The sequence below is a fragment of the Globicephala melas genome, chromosome 15 (genome assembly GCF_963455315.2).
Source record: "Globicephala melas chromosome 15, mGloMel1.2, whole genome shotgun sequence".
NCBI lineage: Eukaryota > Metazoa > Chordata > Mammalia > Artiodactyla > Delphinidae > Globicephala > Globicephala melas.
This window is the reverse complement of record NC_083328.1, coordinates 71,172,100-71,190,122: the sequence shown is the minus strand read 5'-3', so window position 1 is coordinate 71,190,122 and position 18,023 is coordinate 71,172,100. Positions and strand designations below refer to the sequence as shown.

General features: G+C 44.4%; 1 long non-coding RNA gene and 1 pseudogene across 1 annotated transcript in view; both read right to left on the bottom strand.

The window, feature by feature from the left end:
* Positions 1–12,366: 12,366 nt before the first annotated feature.
* LOC115845524 (SWI/SNF-related matrix-associated actin-dependent regulator of chromatin subfamily D member 1 pseudogene) lies at positions 12,367–13,799 on the bottom strand (annotated as a pseudogene).
* A 410-nt stretch (positions 13,800–14,209) lies between these two features.
* LOC132593432 (uncharacterized) overlaps positions 14,210–18,023 on the bottom strand; it is a 32,473-nt gene continuing 28,659 nt past the window's right edge. Inside the window, exons 2-4 of the long non-coding RNA XR_009558892.1 lie at positions 17,019–17,087; positions 14,702–14,782; positions 14,210–14,323 (exon numbers count right to left, since the gene is read on the bottom strand). This is a non-coding gene — a long non-coding RNA (uncharacterized lncRNA). The remainder of the gene's footprint in view (positions 14,324–14,701; positions 14,783–17,018; positions 17,088–18,023) is intronic.

The following is an 18,023-nucleotide window of genomic DNA, read 5'->3' as shown; positions in this document are numbered from 1 at the left end:
TGAAATGTATTCCATTTTTGCTCAGCCCCGTTGCCTGCATTTCCAGAAGCCAGTGTCTTCATGCCTCACTGAAAGAGAAATGATCCTGTTGTGCTAACTTCTTTCCAGCAGGTGGCGCCAGTGGATAAATCCTATCCAGCTCAGTTAACAACTCTCACTATTCAGATTACATACCAGTTTCACATGCATCATCTCATTTGATTCTCCTTCAACAATCATTTACCAAGTGCTGATTATTCCATCATTTATTCTTTCATCCCTTCCTCAACGCATGCTTGCTGAGACCTTACTCCAGCCAAAGTGCAGCTTTAAATCCCTTCTAAAACATCATGGTGACTAAGACACAAACAAAAAAGGAAAGTAAAAGAAAAGAAGAAAAGAAAATTCCAAGCCCCAGCTAGAAAGCTGGATTTTGAGAGATAAAAAGACAAGTTTTAGCCACTGATTTCGTTCTGGTCCTGACTTGGTGCCAACGTGCCTGATGGAGGCTGCTTTAATAAAACAATAAAGCGGAAGAAGCTTGATTTGAGTGAAACTGAGTCAGGAAGGAAATGATTCTTCTGCAGGAGCTGCTGAGGTGCCTCCCCAGAGACCATCCGCAGTCCTTCCCAAGGGCTATTGATCTGAAGGCACAGCAGTTGGTTCTTGGACTGGTTAAAATTGCCGAGTAGGAGAAAAAAAGAAAAAAAATCCATAAAGGAGGTGTTGAGGGCTTGCGGGGAGGAGGAGTTAGCTGGCCTGGATTCAGGAGCTCCCGATAGAAACGACTTTGTAGTTCTTTCTGCTTTGCAGCCGGCCAGCGAGCATTCCTGGAAGCCATGAGACCAGGCCGGCTGAGATCCTGGTGGGACAAAGTGTGCCCACCCTCAGCCTACTCTCACTCACTCCAGAGCCGTGGGGGAATAAACTCACCTGAAGATCACCCCAGCAGTGCAATTCAGGGGTGCCAAGAAGGGCTCCCTCCATGGGTGAAATCCCTCTGTCTCTCAACAACCAGTCTCTGGACCCCAGATGCCACCATTAGTGATTCATTGTCCCTTAAAATGAAAACTGCAGGAATTAAGAGCTGAACTTCTATATAGGTAGGGGTGTGTGTGTGTGTGTGTGTGAGAGAGAGAGAGAGAGAGACAGAGACAGAGACAGAGACAGAGACAGAGAGAGAGATTATACTGACTTGGAGAAAAGTCTGTAAATGTTCACATCAGTTGTTGACATGGGTTACCTTGAGCCAGAAGGTGTGGAGTAAGTTAGAAAGATTAATGGAGGATGGGAAAAGAGGAGAAGAATAGGTAAGAAGAAAAATCACATTAAAAAAGGATGTCGGAAATTCCCTGGCGGTCCACTGGTTAGACTCAGCACTTTCACTGCTGAGGGCACAGGTTCGATCCCTGGTCAGGGAACTAAGATCCTGCAAGCTGTGGGGCATGGCCAAAAATAAATTTAAAAATAAATTAATTTAAAAAAAAAGGATATCCATGATTTAAAGTATTATTACTTTACATCACAATCAATATGACTTTACTCCAGGAATATAAAATGGGTTTAACATTACAAAATGAACTCATACAATTTACCACTTTAACAGAACAAGGAGAACAACCATCTCAGTAGATGCAAAGAAAGCATTTGATAATATTCAACATAAGTTTATGATTTAAAAAAAAACTTAAGAAATTAGGAGTAGAAGGAAACTTCCTTCATATGGTAAAGATTTTCTACAAATAACATATACCATATTTAATGGGAAAATACTGAAAGCATTTCCATTGAGATCAAGAAAGAAACAGATTCCCAGTATGTCTATTTCTGTTTATTATTGTGTTTGAGATCCTAGCCAGTGCAAAAATAAAAGATTTGAAAGGAAGAAATTACACACATGAGGAAAAAAAAAAACCCCAAATCTACCAATAAGCTATTAGAATTAAAAGTAAATTTAGCAGGGCTTCCCTGGTGGCACAGTGGTTAAGAATCCACTTGCCAGTGCAGGGGACATGGGTTTGATCCCTGGTCCAGGGAGATCCCACATGCTGCAGAGCAACTAAGCCCGTGCGCCACAACTACTGAAGCCCGTGCACCACAACTACTGAGCCTACACTCTAGAGCCCACGAGCCACAACTACTGAGCCTGCCCGTGCCACAACTACTGAAGCCTGAGCCCTTAAAGCCCATGCTCCACAACAAGAGAAGCCACTGCAGTGAGAAGCCCCTGCACCGCGATGAAGAGTAACCCCCACTCACTGCAACTAGAGAAAACCGGCGCACAGCAACGAAGATCCAATGCAGCCAAAAATAAATAAATTTATATAAAAAAGAAAGATCCATGGACTAAATACTCAGCCATTAAGAAGTATGAAATTTTAAAAAAGGTAAATTTAGCAATCACCATATACAAAGTCAGTATACAAAAGTCAATTGAATTTTTATTTACCATAAAAATTTAACACAAAACTTTGTTTAATAACATCAAAAAGAAAAAAGTACCATTTACTTGTATCACAAAACCCAAATAGCTAGGAATAAATTTAAAGAAATATGTGCAAGACCTGTAAATTGAAAAACTTAAAACATCACTGGGAGAAATGAAAGTTCTAAATAAATAGGTATTTCTTGTTCATGGGTCAGAAAACTCAATATTGTAAAGATGTCAATTCCCTCCAAATGGGTCTATAGATTCAGTGCAATTTTTTTCTTTGAAAAAGTAAGGAATATTTATTATTTGATTTCTGTAAAAGATTTCTTCTGTTGCCTGTGAGTGTAAAGACATGCCTGAAAGATGCCCACTAAAATATTAACAGTAGCTATATAGCGTGATAAGATTTCAGGGGATTTTACTTTCTTCCTTATAATTTTATATATTTAAAAATTTTATAGAGTGTGTTTAAATTTAAAAAACAAAACAAAACAAACTATTGCAAGCCAAACGGGAAAAGCAATGACAAAAACTGAGACTTAGTATCAGACAGGATTCAAATTCCAACTCCTCCATTCCCTAGCTGTGTGACTCAGAGAAAATTGCTTAACTTCTCTGCGCCTCAGTTTCCTCCTCTTTAAAAGCAGGGGTTGAGTGGACAGCTCTTGTTTTTGCCTGCCCAGCACCTTTCCCCTTGATCTCCCTTTGGGAATCATCCCACCTAATTCCTACCACAATCCATTCGATTTGTGCAAGAGTGGCGAGCTCAGGTACCCACGGGATTTGGTTTGGTGATGTAAATGAGGGAAGTGGGCCAGGTGTGAGGAAGGAACATGGGTAAAAGAAATATTTTACTTTCTTCTTTAATCCACTGTAAAAAACAAACAAACAAACAAACAAAACCAGTATTGCAAGATTTATGACAAATGGCTCTGATATGAGGCTTCAATGCTGAGACAACAGGACATGGTGGGGACTGTGGAGAAATGGAGAAACCATGCTCTATCCAAAGGGGACCCCCATCACAACGGTGAAGAAGTGCACCCATGTTGCTGGATTTCCAATTTGTCAAGAGAAGCCAGAAATCTGGATTTTAATGTGAAATCTCTCAATGTTTAATTTTTGGCAATGAATGCAAAAAAATTAAAAAATGTGATGTTGGCCCAAACGGTGCAGGCCATGATTCTGTCTGAGTGCCAGATCTGAGCCTGAGGGTCCATTGTATGATCTCCGGCCCAGTGGGAGAGACAGATGGGTGGATAGGTAGTTTTGACACAGCTTGATAAGTGTAATGATGGAAACACATGCTGTAATGGGGCAGAGAAGAGGAGTGGGGGTGGGGAGGCGGTCTTTGAGGAGGAGCTGGCACCCCATCTGAGTCCTACATGAAGGCTCAGCAGGCCAAGAGACTGGGGTTGGGCAGTCCAGGCAGAGGTAACAGTCCAGGGGAGTTCCATGCTAGAGAACCTAGCAGACTGGCAAAGCTCAGGTGTCAGATGGGGGTGGGGAGCAGGGGGAGAGAAGGCTGGGGAGGTGGACGGGGCCCAATGGAGAGTGACCTTGACCATATCATGTGTCTGTTCAACCATTTCTTAATTTTCCCACGTTGTAATTTCTGCTGTTCTTGATGGAAAACCAGAGGTTGTTTCCATGCCCCCAAACCAACCATTTCCTCTGATAAAAAGAAGCCCTTTCAGCTGTCAAAGTTGGCAAAACTCCTCTTTCTTCCCCCCCAACCCTCCCCAACCCCCCCCCACCCCGCTCTGGCTCACCCTCACGTGCGTTTCACTCTCATTCCTGGAGTATCCAAGAAAATAAATACTTTTGACCTTTATCAGAACACCTTGGACTGGCCAGTATAAAAAGAAACAACTTGTACAGGAGGAAATGTTTCAATTCCTCCCAAATGGCTCTCTTTTCTCTAATGTCCAAAGCCAAATGCAGTTATGATTCTGAGACCACAGGGGTGGTGTGCAGGGCCCTGGGCTGCAGGTCATGAGTCCATTCTCATCCTGGTCCCACAGCCTGACTCCTCCAATAAGACCAGGCCACACATGCCCAACTGGAGCATAAGCAGGTATGTATTCGTTCTATGTGTCAACTTGACTAGGCTAAGGGATGCCCAGATAGCTGGCAAAACATGATTTCTGGGTGTGTCTGTGAGGGTGTCTCTGGAAAAGATTAGCATTCGAATCCATGGACTGAGTAAAGATGGCCGTCCCCTGCGTGGATGAGCATCCTCCAATCCATTGAGAGCTCAGTTAGAATAAAAAGGGGGAGGAAGAGTGAATCTGCTCTCTCTCCGGAGCTGGGACCTCCATCTTCTTCTGCCCTTGGACATTGGAACTCCGGGTTCTCAGATCTCTAGACTCAGACCAGATCTTAGATGTATACACATCTGTATCTATATCCCTATCTATCAATACACATGTATCTCCTGCTGGTTCTGTTTCTCTGCACAGCCTGAATACATTCATATACATGATAACATATTAAACAGCACGGGAAAGTTTACCATGAAAAGCAAACTCTCACCCCCAACTCCCTTGAGGCGACCTCTTTTAATCATTTTAATTTTCTGGTGATTACCTCCCTAATTATAAACAATAGCTAGATAATATTTACTGTCTGTAAAGTGTGCTTATAATCCCTGCTTTCTCCACCTGCTTGATATTTATATACTTATTTTTCGTTCTCATTTCTCTTCATAAATTCAATAAGCATAACCTCTATCTTATTTTATCCCATAGACCATATCTTTTGACACTCCACTTTCTAAGATGAAGGTATGAGCAGCGTTTCTTTTCTCTCGCTGTTTCTATTTTCCACTTTTGTTTTTAAAGCGTCATTTTATTTACTGTGGTAGACACTTCCAGAGTTCCCCTCTACTGGGGTCTCTCCTTCCAGACACATGGAGGATTATGTTTCCCCACCCCTTTGAGTTGGTGTTACCATGTGACTAATTCTGGCCAATGGGTTGGGGGAGGAAGTGACCTTTGCTACTTCTAGGCTTGGAGCATTTAATGGCTGGTGTGAGCTCCTCCCTCCCCCAACACCCAGATGCAGATACCATGTTCTCCCACCTGCTGTCACACCTGGCAACATTCCATATGGAAGACCCTCTGTCAGCAACCCCGAACCCCGGCAATGTATAATCAACATGTAATATGAGGGAGACATAAATCTTTGTTGTTCTAAGCCTCTGAGTGTTTGGGGGTTATTTGTCACTGCAGCTTAAACATGCACTTCCTAACTGATGTAGTTAACATATTCTGTCCTGCAACTATTACAATCAAGAACTTTAATGTTTTGTCCATCCTTTAAATGAACAGATTACAAAAAAGATAAACTATTTCTGTCCTGGCAAGTCTGAAAATGTCCTTATTTGCTCTCACACTTGATTATGTTTGCCTGGGAATAGAATTCTAGGTGAAAAATCTCTTTTAGAATTTTCAAGATACTGCACTATTGGCATCTGGCTTTTGAATTCTGGTGAGAAATCTGATACTGGTCTGAGTCTTTTTCCTTCTCAGATGATTTTTTTTTTTTTTTTTTTGGCTGTGCTGCGTAGCTTGCAGGATCTCAGTTCCCCTACCAGGAATTGAAACCGGGCCATGGCAGTGAAAGCACTGAATCCTAACCACTAGACCACCAGGGAACTCCCTAGATGAATATTTTTTTAATCCAGGAAAAACTTAGAATGTTTAAACTGTATTGCATCTGACACAGTTTAGTTTTTTTCTCTCTCTTGGTCTTTTCCATCTCTGTCTTTTTGTTCTATGTTGGGAGAACTTTCTTCAACTTTAAATTTCAGCCATCTATTAAAGTTTACATTTTAGCAATAGTGTATGTTTGAGAAATTTTAACAATATTCATATCAGTATAACAAACAGAAAAAAATCATGAATCGTAAGTGTACAAATGGATGAATTATCACAAAGTGAACACTCGCAGATAAGGACACCCTAGTCAAGAAGTCGATTATTACCAACAAGTCGTTGTCCCCTTGTGCTCCTTCCCAATCACTACCCACCCCTTCTCTCCAAAGGCTACCCATTCTACTGTTCTAACCCTGTCAATTAGTTCCTCCTGTTTTTTGAAACAAATAAGTGGAATCATACAAGTCACTTATGATCTTGAAGCTCCAGCTTCCTCAGCTGTAAATTGGGAGTAAAAATATAACTAAAAGAACATGGCAGATTATAGGTGCTTAGGACATGTTTGTTTGTTTAATCTGTGTAGCTCATTGTACCTTAAATCACTTGCACAAGTGGTGGATTTCCAGCATAAAAAGAGGTTATATCACCAATGAACCAGAAAACCTATAGTCCTAGGATCTGATATGGGCAGAGTAGGAGGTGAAAAGCCACTAAGTAGGAAAGGAACATTTTCTTTTGACATGAATGAGAATTCCTCTTGATCCACATCCTTACCTGCATTTGGTATTGTCTGTGTTTTGGAGTTTGGCTGTTCTAAGAGGTGTGTAGTTTTAATTTGCATTTCCCTGATGACATGTGATGTGGAACGTATTTTCCTATGCATGGTTGCCATCGATTTGTCTTCTTTGGTGAGGTGTCTGTTAAGATCTTTGACTCACTTTTTTTAAAGGCTTTTTAAAAAATTATTTATTTAATTTATTTTTGGCTGCGTTGGGTCTTTGTTGCTGCGTGCGGGCTTTCTCTAGTTGCGTCGAGCGGGGGCTACTCTTCGTTGCGGTGTGCGGGCTTCTCATTGCGGTGGCTTCTCTTGGTGCGGAGCACAGGCTCTAGGCGCGCGGGTTTCAGTAGTTGTGGTGCACGGGCTCAGTAGTTGTGGCACACAGGCTTAGTTGCTCCGCGGCATGTGGCATCTTCCCAGACCCGTGCTCGAACCTATGTCCCCTGCATTGGCAGGTGGATTCTTAACCACTGTGCTACCAGGGAAGCCCATTGACTCACTTTTTAATTGGATTGTTTGTGTTCTTATTGGTGAGTTTTTGTATAGTTTGGATAACAGTCCTTTATCAGATGTGTCGTTTGCCAATATTTTCTCCCAGTCTGTAACTTTTCTTCTCATTATCCTCACATTGTCTTTTGCAGAGTAGAAGTTTTTAATTTTAATGAAGTCCAGTTTATTGATTATTTCTTTGAGGATCGTGACTTTGGTGTTGTATCTAAAAGTTATTAGCACACCCAAGGTTTGCTCCTATTATCTTGTAAGACAGTGGTCCCCAACTTTTTGGCACCAGGGACCGGTTTTGTGGAAGACAATTTTTCCGCAGATGGTGGAGGGGAGGATGGTTCAGGAGGTAATGAGAGCCAGCGATGGGGAGCGGCAGATGAAGCTTTGCTCCTTCGCAGCCACTCACCTCCTGCTCTGCCACCCGGTTCCTAACAGGCCGTGGACCGGTTGGGGATCTCTGTTGTAGGAGTTTGGTGCATGTGTGGTTTTAATCTAACCTGTGGCTTTTGCCCCCATCCAGCTGGTTTCCAATAATGCCCTTGGCTAATTGTCTTTTTATTTTTTTCATATTTATTTATCTGGCTGCACTGGGTCTTGGTTGCAGCATGAGGAATCTTTTAGTTTCAGCATGTGGGATCTAGTTCCCTGAGCAGGGACCGAACCCGGGCCCCCTGCATCGGGAGCTTGGAGTCCTAGCCACTGGACCACCAGGGAAGTCTCTCATTGTCTTCTTACAGTCACAGCAATGTTAACATTCTATAACCTTCTCTTCTTTATCTTGCTAAGGAGGCAGTTTCAGCCCAGCTTTTAAAATCTCCAGGTACTTGTGCTCTCCAGATTACTTCCCTTTGCTTTACAAGTCTTCTTATCAGATTCAATTGAGACTTACACTTCCATAACCAAGATTTGTTTGATTCTGCACAGGCTTAGGAGCTGATGTCTTCTCTCAGAGGTGGAATTACATTTACCAAGCTCATGGGACTGATGTGGAAAATGGGAATGTCAATGTATTCGCTGATAACAAGAAATAGGATTAAGCATACTGCAATTTTCTCATCAGCCTAACCAGCACATTCTTTCCTGAAGGCAGATCTAGGTGAAAAGTAAAATTACATAAAATAAAGGAAAAGAAGATGGCTTGGTGAGCATTTGACAGTTCAGCCCTATTGACTGAGAGCCTGTTACATGTCAAGCATCGTGCTGGACACAAGGCTGGACCCCAGGCGGAGAACAGCCAATAAGAGAGATGGGGCTCTGTGTTCACAGATCCTAGGCTACACAAAGAAGTTAATGAAACGTCTAGGTTAAAAAAAAAAAAGGAAAAAAAAAAACCCCCAAACTGTGCAACGCAGCCTCTGCTTCCTCTCTGAAACTACTTAAATAACAGTACAGGGATTTTTCTTTATAAAATACAATGGCCTGGGTGGCGGGGGTGGGGAGGGATGAATTGGGAGCTTGGGATTGACGTATACACACTACTATACATAAAATAGATAACTAATAAGAACCTACTGTATAGCACAGGAAACTCTACTCAATACTCTGTAATGACTTATATGGGAAAAGAATCTAAAAAAGAGTGGATATATGTACATGTATAATTGATTCATTATGCCGTAGACCAGAAACAAACACAATGTTGTAAATCAACTACACTCCAATAAAAACTAATTAAAAATTTAAAAAATACAGCGCCCTAAGACAAAGGTCAGCAAGCTATGGTCCATGAACCAAATCTAGCCTGTTCCCTGTTTATGTACAGCCTATAAGGGAAGAATAGTTTTGCATTCTCGAATGGTTGGGAAAAAATAAAAAGCAGAATAATATTTTACGACACATGAAAACATTAGGAAATTCAGATTCCAGTGTTCATAAATAAAGTTTTGTTGGAACTTAACCATGTGTTCCAATGCATGTTCCACGTATTGTTAATGGTTTCTTTCATGCTACATTGACATAGTTGAGTAGTTGCAATGGAGACCATATGGTGTGCAAAGCCAAAAACACTATCCGACCCTTTACAGAAAAGATTTGCCATCCCTTGCTCTAGAGCAGCTCTATTCCACAGAACTTTCTGCAGTGACAAGGAATGTCATGTACTGTCCAATATAGTTGCCAGCCACTAGCTCCATGTGGCTATTGAGTTCTTGAAATGTGGTTAGTGCGATTAAGGAATTGAAAGTTTGTTTTATTTTATTTTAATTAATTTAGATTTAAATAGCTGCAGGAGACCAGAGTCTGCTGTGTTGTATAGTGCAGCTGTAGAGAGTAACAGAAGCAGATCTGGATTAGGAAACACCAGGCACAGTGGATGATGGGGCATCATCCTGAAAGCGGAGGGATGAAGTGAAAGTTTGCATATGGAAGACTGAGATGCTCTGCCCAACCTCCTTCCCTCAGGCTTCTTTCACAACCTAGATTCCACATTGCTGGCATGGAGGAATGTACTCTCCTAAAGAGATGCTATAAGAGTCTTCTCTGGAGAATTTGACCAGCTCAGGAGGAAAACCCTAAGGATGCTGACAATGGGAGCTCCCTAATGGACAGTCACACCATAGTTAATAATTAGTCCTCCTCACGTGCATCCCGTGCCCAATCAGTTTCAGTCTAGGTCCCACCCTTCAATGTGAGCAGACAGCCAAGGATCATCATACGTTGGAGGAAAGATGCAATGAACAAAGAGATCAAATGGACAGACTTAAGCAAAGACCTATGGGAGAACATAATTTGTTAAATTTGGAGATCCATGAAGTTGGACGAGAAAAATGGTCTTTATCTTTAAGTTCAACTTAAATTCAGCATTTCCTTCACTTACGAACATAAGCAACAAACCAGAGTAGCATTAGCAGTTCCCGTGGCTTCACCAATAGAAAACATGTATTTTCCTATCACAATGGTCTTACCGAAGGCAACTCAAAATATCATTTCTGCTTATCATGACTTTGAAATTATGCTAGTTATTAGACATACCACTAAATCTTCTAATATAGAAGCACATATGTTACTATATGACAGATTTGTTTTTAAAATATTTTGATAACTGCATTTTGATATAAATGATTCCCTCTGTAATCTTCTGTATGGAAGTTTATTCATTGAAAAATATTAGGCTGAGAAGAGGTCCATGGGCCTCACCAGGCTGCAAAGGGGTCTGTGGCACAAGAAGGGTTAAGAATCCCTCTGTTGGGCTTCCCTGGTGGCGCAGTGGTTGAGAATCTGCCTGCCGATGCAGGGGACACGGGTTCGAGCCCTGGTCTGGGAAGATACCACATGCCGCGGAGCAACTAAGCCCGTGAGCCACAGCTACTGAGCCTGCGCGTCTGGAGCCTGTGATCCGCAATGGGAGAGGCCACAGCGGTGAGAGGCCCGCGTACCACAAAAAAAAAAAAAAAACTGGGAGACATCGATAAGGGGGCAGTACAAGAAAAAATTTGGTCCATGAAGAAAACATAATAATTCAGTTAATAAAAAAGTTATGTTCAGGGACACTGTGTAGGAGTGCTGAGTCCCCTTCTCATGGTTCCAGCCCCAGGGACAGAGGTTGTCCAGTGTCACTGTGGGGAGAACCTTTCAAGGGAGGAGTGGGATAAGGACATAAGGGGAAGACGGGGAGAAAGTTCTGCTGTCCCCAGTGTGGAACAGGCAGGGATACGGGGCTGGAGGATGTGCTCACAGAAGCCTGAGGAGGGGATGGGGAAGCAGGGGCTTTGTCAGTTCTGTGGGTTTAGAGCCCATGCTGAACGGGATTCCCGCTGTGCCCAGCTGTCTCCCACTCTGCTGTGTTGAGTCTGCGAGCCTGGGCTATGCTAACTCAGGGGTGATACAACCTGGAAGAAGAATTTGAGGCTGTCTTGGAAAGATGCAAAACCATGTCAGTTGCAAGGGGCCAAGATCACAAGATCCTGCTGCTACCTGAGGGGTCTGAAGCTTTGAGGGCAGGGGCTGGGGAGTCACAGTCCTGTGAGGCAGGGAGAGAGAAGAGTCACAAACCCAACTCAGAGCTGTTCTCCAGCCCTATAGGTGCTTTCACTCCTCAGTGCCCTGGAAGTCACCAGCGGGTGCCAACTGGGAAGACAGGGACAGGAAGACAGGGATGGCCCGGGGCTTTTTCCTGTTTGATTTTAGGCCTGTTTCTCCGTGAAAGGATGGGGGCGGCAGGGCGGAATGAATGGATGAGTCACACCTCCAAGCAACAGCAGGAAGGAACAGCCTCTGCCGGCAATGACAGTATCCTAGGTGAGGGCCCTTGGGGCTCTGACAGGGAAAGGCAAGATTCCCCCACTCAAATGCCCTGGGTTAGGACAGGTAGGAGGGAATCCTAAAATGCAGCTACGGGGAGTGTGGTGAGAGGGAGCAATACTAAAAGAACAAACTCCAATACTGATGCGGACCCCCTACGAGGAAGTAAGAGAAGCACTGAGACAGCAGCCCAGTCCAGAGGGCTGCGGACTGACCTGGGGCTCAGTGGAGCCCCAGAACCAGGATTCCTTTGGTGCTAGAGGGCAGCAGGTGAAGGGCGAGTATGCTCCAAACCTGTGGAGGGAAGGAAGGAAACTGGATTCTGTTATCAGGAAAGCCGAGATCAACTAGCTTATAGAGGGCCCCCAGGCTTAAGTCTTGGAGAAGGGGCTAAAACTCCCAACTCCTGGGTCTCTGAAGGGCAGGATCAGTGTAGCTGATCCCTTGAAGACCACTTGGCCTTAGGCCCAATCCATTCAATGCACTGATTACCACTACGGGTTCTCTCTCTAATCCTATCTAGAGGTCCTCTGCAGACCAGGGGAGGGTACAGGCACATGGGAACTTTGTGGGGCAAAGGGAAGCTGCGGGTAGGAAGGGATGGAGTGGGAGAAGAGGGTAACAGGTATCACGTGATATTCATTCTGGTGTTGTCCTAGAGCCAACAGCACCCCCTGGAAGGCCCCAAGCAAGACCAGGGAAGGTGCTATGAGGCAGGCAGCACAGGGCCCAAATAAAGAAATCGGTGCAGCTAAATCAGGGCTGGGGGAGAAGCCCTATGTATTTCGGATTCTCAGGGCTTGCTCTAATTCTTGTCATCTCTGCTGCACCTTGGAGTAGAAGTATTGGCACATGGCCTCCTGTGCCCAAGGCTGGAAGTAGAGCTCAGCTCAGCGCTCTTCCTCTGGGTTACCCACCACATCAGTCATGGTCTTGAGGTCCCAGCACTGGGACTGAGGCCAGTCATTGATGAAACCCTGAGGGTCTCTGGCAAAGCTCAGCATGAACTCTCGCTGGGTCTTCAGCTGATTGATAGTTTCTATTGTCTCATGGATCTTGCTGTCTAGAGTAGCAATCTCCTGCTGGCTGGCAGTAGACAACAGAAAAGAATTCATCTGGGTCTTCAAGGTATCATCTGCTTCCACATCAATGTCATAACAAGCTGTCTTTTCCTGATCATTCGGGTCAACACTAATGATATGATTAACGATGATGGGCTCTGGTGGCATAAGCAAGGCATGGAGCCGTTGCGGGATCTCTGAAAAACTTCATACGTTGAGACTCAAAGATCTGCTGGAGGTACTTGTCACAGATGACAAACTCCCGCTCAGGTGGGTCCTGGAGCTTACGCGTCTTAATATATCACCACAGTGCTTGAATGGTCACTGGACGGGTCTGGGTGTGGGTGCCCAGCGGCCGAGCCAGAGGAGGGTCCAATTTAAACTGAGGAGGCTGGTAACCCAGCATCAGCAGGACAGTACACCGTACATTCACATCTTCTGGCCTCTTCACTTCGAAGCCATCTGTCTCCTGGGTAGTGGCGGTCCTGTACCATTCTACCAGATGGTTGTCTGGCCCATACAGGTCCTTGTCCAGTTCGAGCACCAAGGACTTAAAAAAAGAAGAGAACTTCCTCTTTTGTTTGTTGGCATCATATTTGGACAAGGCTGACTTGATGGGATGTTTCAAGGCCTCCTGGATATCTAGCCATTTCCTCATGATAGTCTGGTCCAGTTTCCTTTCAAAAGCCAAGAGACCCGTATAGGCCTGGGATTCTGGTACCAGTTCACGAATACTTTGAGGTAGAATTTTGTCAGCCATCTTCTTTTTCTTTGCACTGTGGTTCCGATTCTGGACCGCCTTCTGTTGGACCTGCTGGATCTGCTGAGGAACAGGTCTCCTGCGGGACTGGTCCATCCCTGACTGGGCCAGGCCAGGTCGGACTGAAAGGCTCCCCTCAGAGCCAGGGGGTCCCATGGAAGGTCCCTGAGGTGTCGTTCGCCTGCCTGGTAGCATACCTGGTCTCGGATAGGCCGCTCCGGGCATCGGGGAGCGGTACAGCCCTTGACCCGGTGCCGGGCCCATTCGTACCGGTGGCCCCGGAGTCCCACCTGGGCCCAGGGCAGCCTCCGCGCCCACCCCTCCTGAGTCCTGAGGCTCCAGCGCTGCCGCTCGGAGCCACAGGCTGGAAACCTGCCCCGGCCTCCATCTTTCCCGGAGCCAGAACCCAAAAGTTCAGTTTTCTATTGTAAAAATTGTACGAGCAAGGGGACTTCCCTGGGGGTCCAGTGGTTAAGACTCTGCGCTTCCAATGTAGGGGGTGTGGGATTGATCCCTGGTCGGGGAACTAAGATCCCACATGCTGAGTGGTGAGGCCAAAAAAACCCATAGTACATGCACATCATAAACAAGTTAGAGAAGTACAAAGAGGACAGCAAAAATCACCTCCAACCTCACTACCTGTTTGGCGAACATTGTTTTAGACAGCACTTCATGCAGATATACATAAATATACATACACACCCATACAAACTTACATAAAGATAAATATATGTATTGGTATAAAGATATATACATAGTTTTAAACAAAAACAGGATCAAACTACACACTTACTATTTTATTTTTATTCTTTTATTAAGTAATACATTGCATTTATCTTCCATAGCAATAAGAATTGAGGCAGGTAATTGTCTTCACCATACCAGGAAGCTGAGACTTGTCCATGATCACACCTGTTGAGAGAGGAAGAAATCTCTTGGTCATCCCAGAACTACTTATTCTTCAAGGACCTCATGTCTGTGAGGGGATAAACCCTGGAGTTCAGCTGAACTGGGAAGCTTTCACCCTCTCAGCTGCATTTACTTAAAAGCTTGTAACTTATGTAACTGGAAATCTTAGAGATTTCAGGGGATGCTAGCTCCGGTGCAGGTCCCATATGCTGAGTCCCAACAGAGATCTATTGCTGAAAAACTTCAACTCAACTGTCACACTTTGGAGGCAGGAATCTGGCGCATCCTGGGCCCCTTTCTTTATCTTGGTTCTGATTCTTCTGTGAAACAAACGGGAGCAAGGAGCCAGTTGTCTCCGTAACCCTCAGTGCAGCAACTCACCACTAGGTGTCTCCATGGCACCATGTGCTGTAGTCCGTGGATAGAGAGCCACGCCCACAAAGGTTGATCTCTTCATCCTGTCTGGCTTCCAGGAACGGGAGGAAAATGAGAGAGGGTAGACTTCCTGAGCTTGGTCCCAGGGTTTATTTAATCTTAGGTTTATTTAATCTTCAGGATCCCAAAGCTCAGAATGGCTGCATCAGAGTCACCTAAGGAGCTGGCTGAAAGCAGGGATGCCAAGGTTTTGCTCCCAGAGTAGTGGATATCAACCTTGCCTACCCATTAGAATCACCAGGGAAGCTTTTTTTTTTTTAACATCTTTATTGGAGTATAATTGCTTTACAAAGGTGACCAGGGAAGCTTTTAAAAAACAAAATGTTGGAGCGTGTTAGGGACTGAATGTTTATGTCCTCCCCAAATTCATATGTTGAAACCTTACTCCTCTCTCCCAACATGTGATGGTATTAAGAAGTGAGATTTGGGGAGGTAATTAGGATTAGATGCAATCATGAGGGTGGAGCTCTCATCAGTGGGATTAGTGCCCTTATGAGCCATGAGAGAGCTTGCTTCCTCTTTCTGCTTTCTGCCATGTGAGGATACAACTGAGAAGCCGAGAAGTCGGCAGTCTGCAACCCAGAAGAGGACTCTCACCAGAACCCGACCACACTGGCACCCTGATCTTGGACTTCCAAGAACTGTGAGCAATAAATTTCTGTTGTTTATAAGCCGCCTAGTGTATAGTATTTCTGTTATTAGCGCCCCAAACTGCTGCTGAGACAAGGGGCTCCAAGCTCCCCCATAGAAACACTGAGAAAACAAGCAGATACTGTCAGAATCAACTTTGTAAGAACTTTGGAAAACCATCAAGGTTTACAGCAACCAACTGAACGCTGAATAAAAAAAAAAAAAGGCAACTTAAGAATGGCTCAGGGGACTTCTCTGGTGGTTCAGTGGTTAAGAACCCGCCTACCAATGCAGGGAACATGGGTTTGAGCCCTGGTCCAGGAAGATCCCACATGCCGCAGAGCAACTAAGCCCGTGCGCCACAACTGCTGAGCCCACGTGCCACAACTGTTGAGCCTGCGTGCCTAGAGCCCGTGCACCGCAGAAAGAGAAGCCACCGCAATGAGAAGCCCACGCACCACTACGAAGAGTAGCTCCGATGCAGCAATGAAAACCCAACACAGCCAAAAATAAATAAATTAATTAATTAAAAACAAAACAAAACAAAAAAAGATGGCTCAGTGCAAGCAGGGAGTATGGGCTAAAGCAGAGCTGCAAACAGCCTCCACAACACAGAGCCCATCTGCAAAGCCTGAGAGGTATGTTTTGTTTTAAGTTCCAGGTGTGCCAAGAAATCTCTGTCAAGGTACTAGTTGAACATGAGCTGAAGGAACAGATTTCAGCGACTACATACGACGTGAAATACAGCCTATGTAAAATAGTTTGGGAAAAATCACTAAGCAAATGGATGACTGCAGCCTTCATCAATCTAGATCAGCAACCCCTGGGGAAGGGGGAGAATCTGATTTTCAGTTACCATATTACAATATTCAAATGCCCAATCTCAGAAAAAAACAATCACAAAGCATCCAAAGAAACAGGAAAGTATGGTCCAGTCAAAGAAACAAAATTAATTGACAGAAACTATCCCTGAGAATGCCCTGACGTTGAACAGATGAGTCAAAGACTTGAAACCAACTGCCTTAAAAATGCTCAAAGGACTGAAGGAAACCATGGACAAAGAACTAACAGAACTCAGAAAAACAATGTATGAACAAAATGTGAATATCAATATTCTATCAAAAGAGACATGGAGAATTCCCTTGCCGTCCAGTTGTTAAGACTCCATGCTTTCACTGCTGTGGGCTGGGGTTCGATCCCTGGCTGGGGAACTAAGATCCCACAAGCTGCGTGGTGTGGCCAAAAAAGAGAGAGAGAGAGATGTGATAAAAAAGCAACTAAATAACCGTGCTCCACAACGGGAGAGGCCACAGCAGTGAGAGGCCCGCGTACCGCAAAAAAAAAAAAAAAAAAAAAAAAGTTATATGTGTGTCAAGCAATAAGAGAATTAAAGTGAGACAAGAGGATAGCGGGGGATGAGAGCAGCTATTTTGGATGGAGTGGTCATAGTGACATTTGAGAAGTGGCCTGGAAGAAATGAGGGAGTGAGCTTGGTGCTAGAGAATGTCTGGAGAAGTGCTGTCAGTTGAACAGAAATCTATGAAACCTTGGTTTAAGGATGATAGTCACAGCCTCCCATCAGCCAGTTTCTTTCTTTTGTTTTGGGTGCGTCTCTTAGCTGAGTCTTACTTACCTCTGCTTTCCACCAGCCATGTGGATTTCAGGCAAGCCACATCATCCCTAAGAGTCATAGTGTCTTCATCTGTAAAATACACATCATAACCATAATCATACCCACCTCACTGTAGGGTTGCCGAGATAGGGAAGCACAGTGCAGTGCTTAACAGCATGGCCACTGCAGCCAAACAACCTGCGTTTGGAGTCTGCCTATATAACCAGACTATGTATAGCTATATAACCATGGGCAAATTACTTAGCCTCTCTGGGCTTTTGGTTTGTGTGGTGGGCACATTGACTCCCCCCAACATATCCACCTCCTAATCCCAAATGTGTGAATATGCCAAGTTATATGGCAAAAGGGAATTAGGTTGAAGATGGAATTCAGGTTGCTAATCAGCTGGCTTTCAGATAGTGAGAATAATCTGTGTTTTCCAGGTGAGCCCAGTTTAATCACAAGGGCCCTTAAAATTGGAAGAAGGAGGCAGAAGAGAAGGTGCAGAGGGATGTGACCACAGAAGAACTGTCAGAATGATGTGATGTGAGAAGGACTTGGCTCATCGATGCTGGCTTTGTAGCTGAAGGAGGCCACAAGCCAAGGAATGCGGGGGGTCCCTAAAACCTGGAAAAATCAAGGAAATGGGTTTCCCCCTGGACTGAGAGAGAGGAATGCAGCCCTGCTGATACCTTGATTTTTAGTAAGGTCTGTGTAGGACTTCTAACCTTCAGAACTGTAAGATAATACATTTGTATTGCTTAAGCCCCTAAGTTTGTGGTAATTTGATATAGCAGCAATAGGAAACTAATACACCTTGTCATCTGGAAATCAACAAAATAATAGTATCTGCCTCATAGGTTTGTTGGGAGAGTTACGTGAATTCACAGCAGTGCCAGGAATATCACAAATTCTTGTGGTAGGTGGAATAACGAATGGCCCACTGAGGATGTCTGCATTCTAATCCCCAGAACCTGTGAATGTTACCTTCCCCCCGACCCTGCACGGAAAGCGGGATCTTAGTTC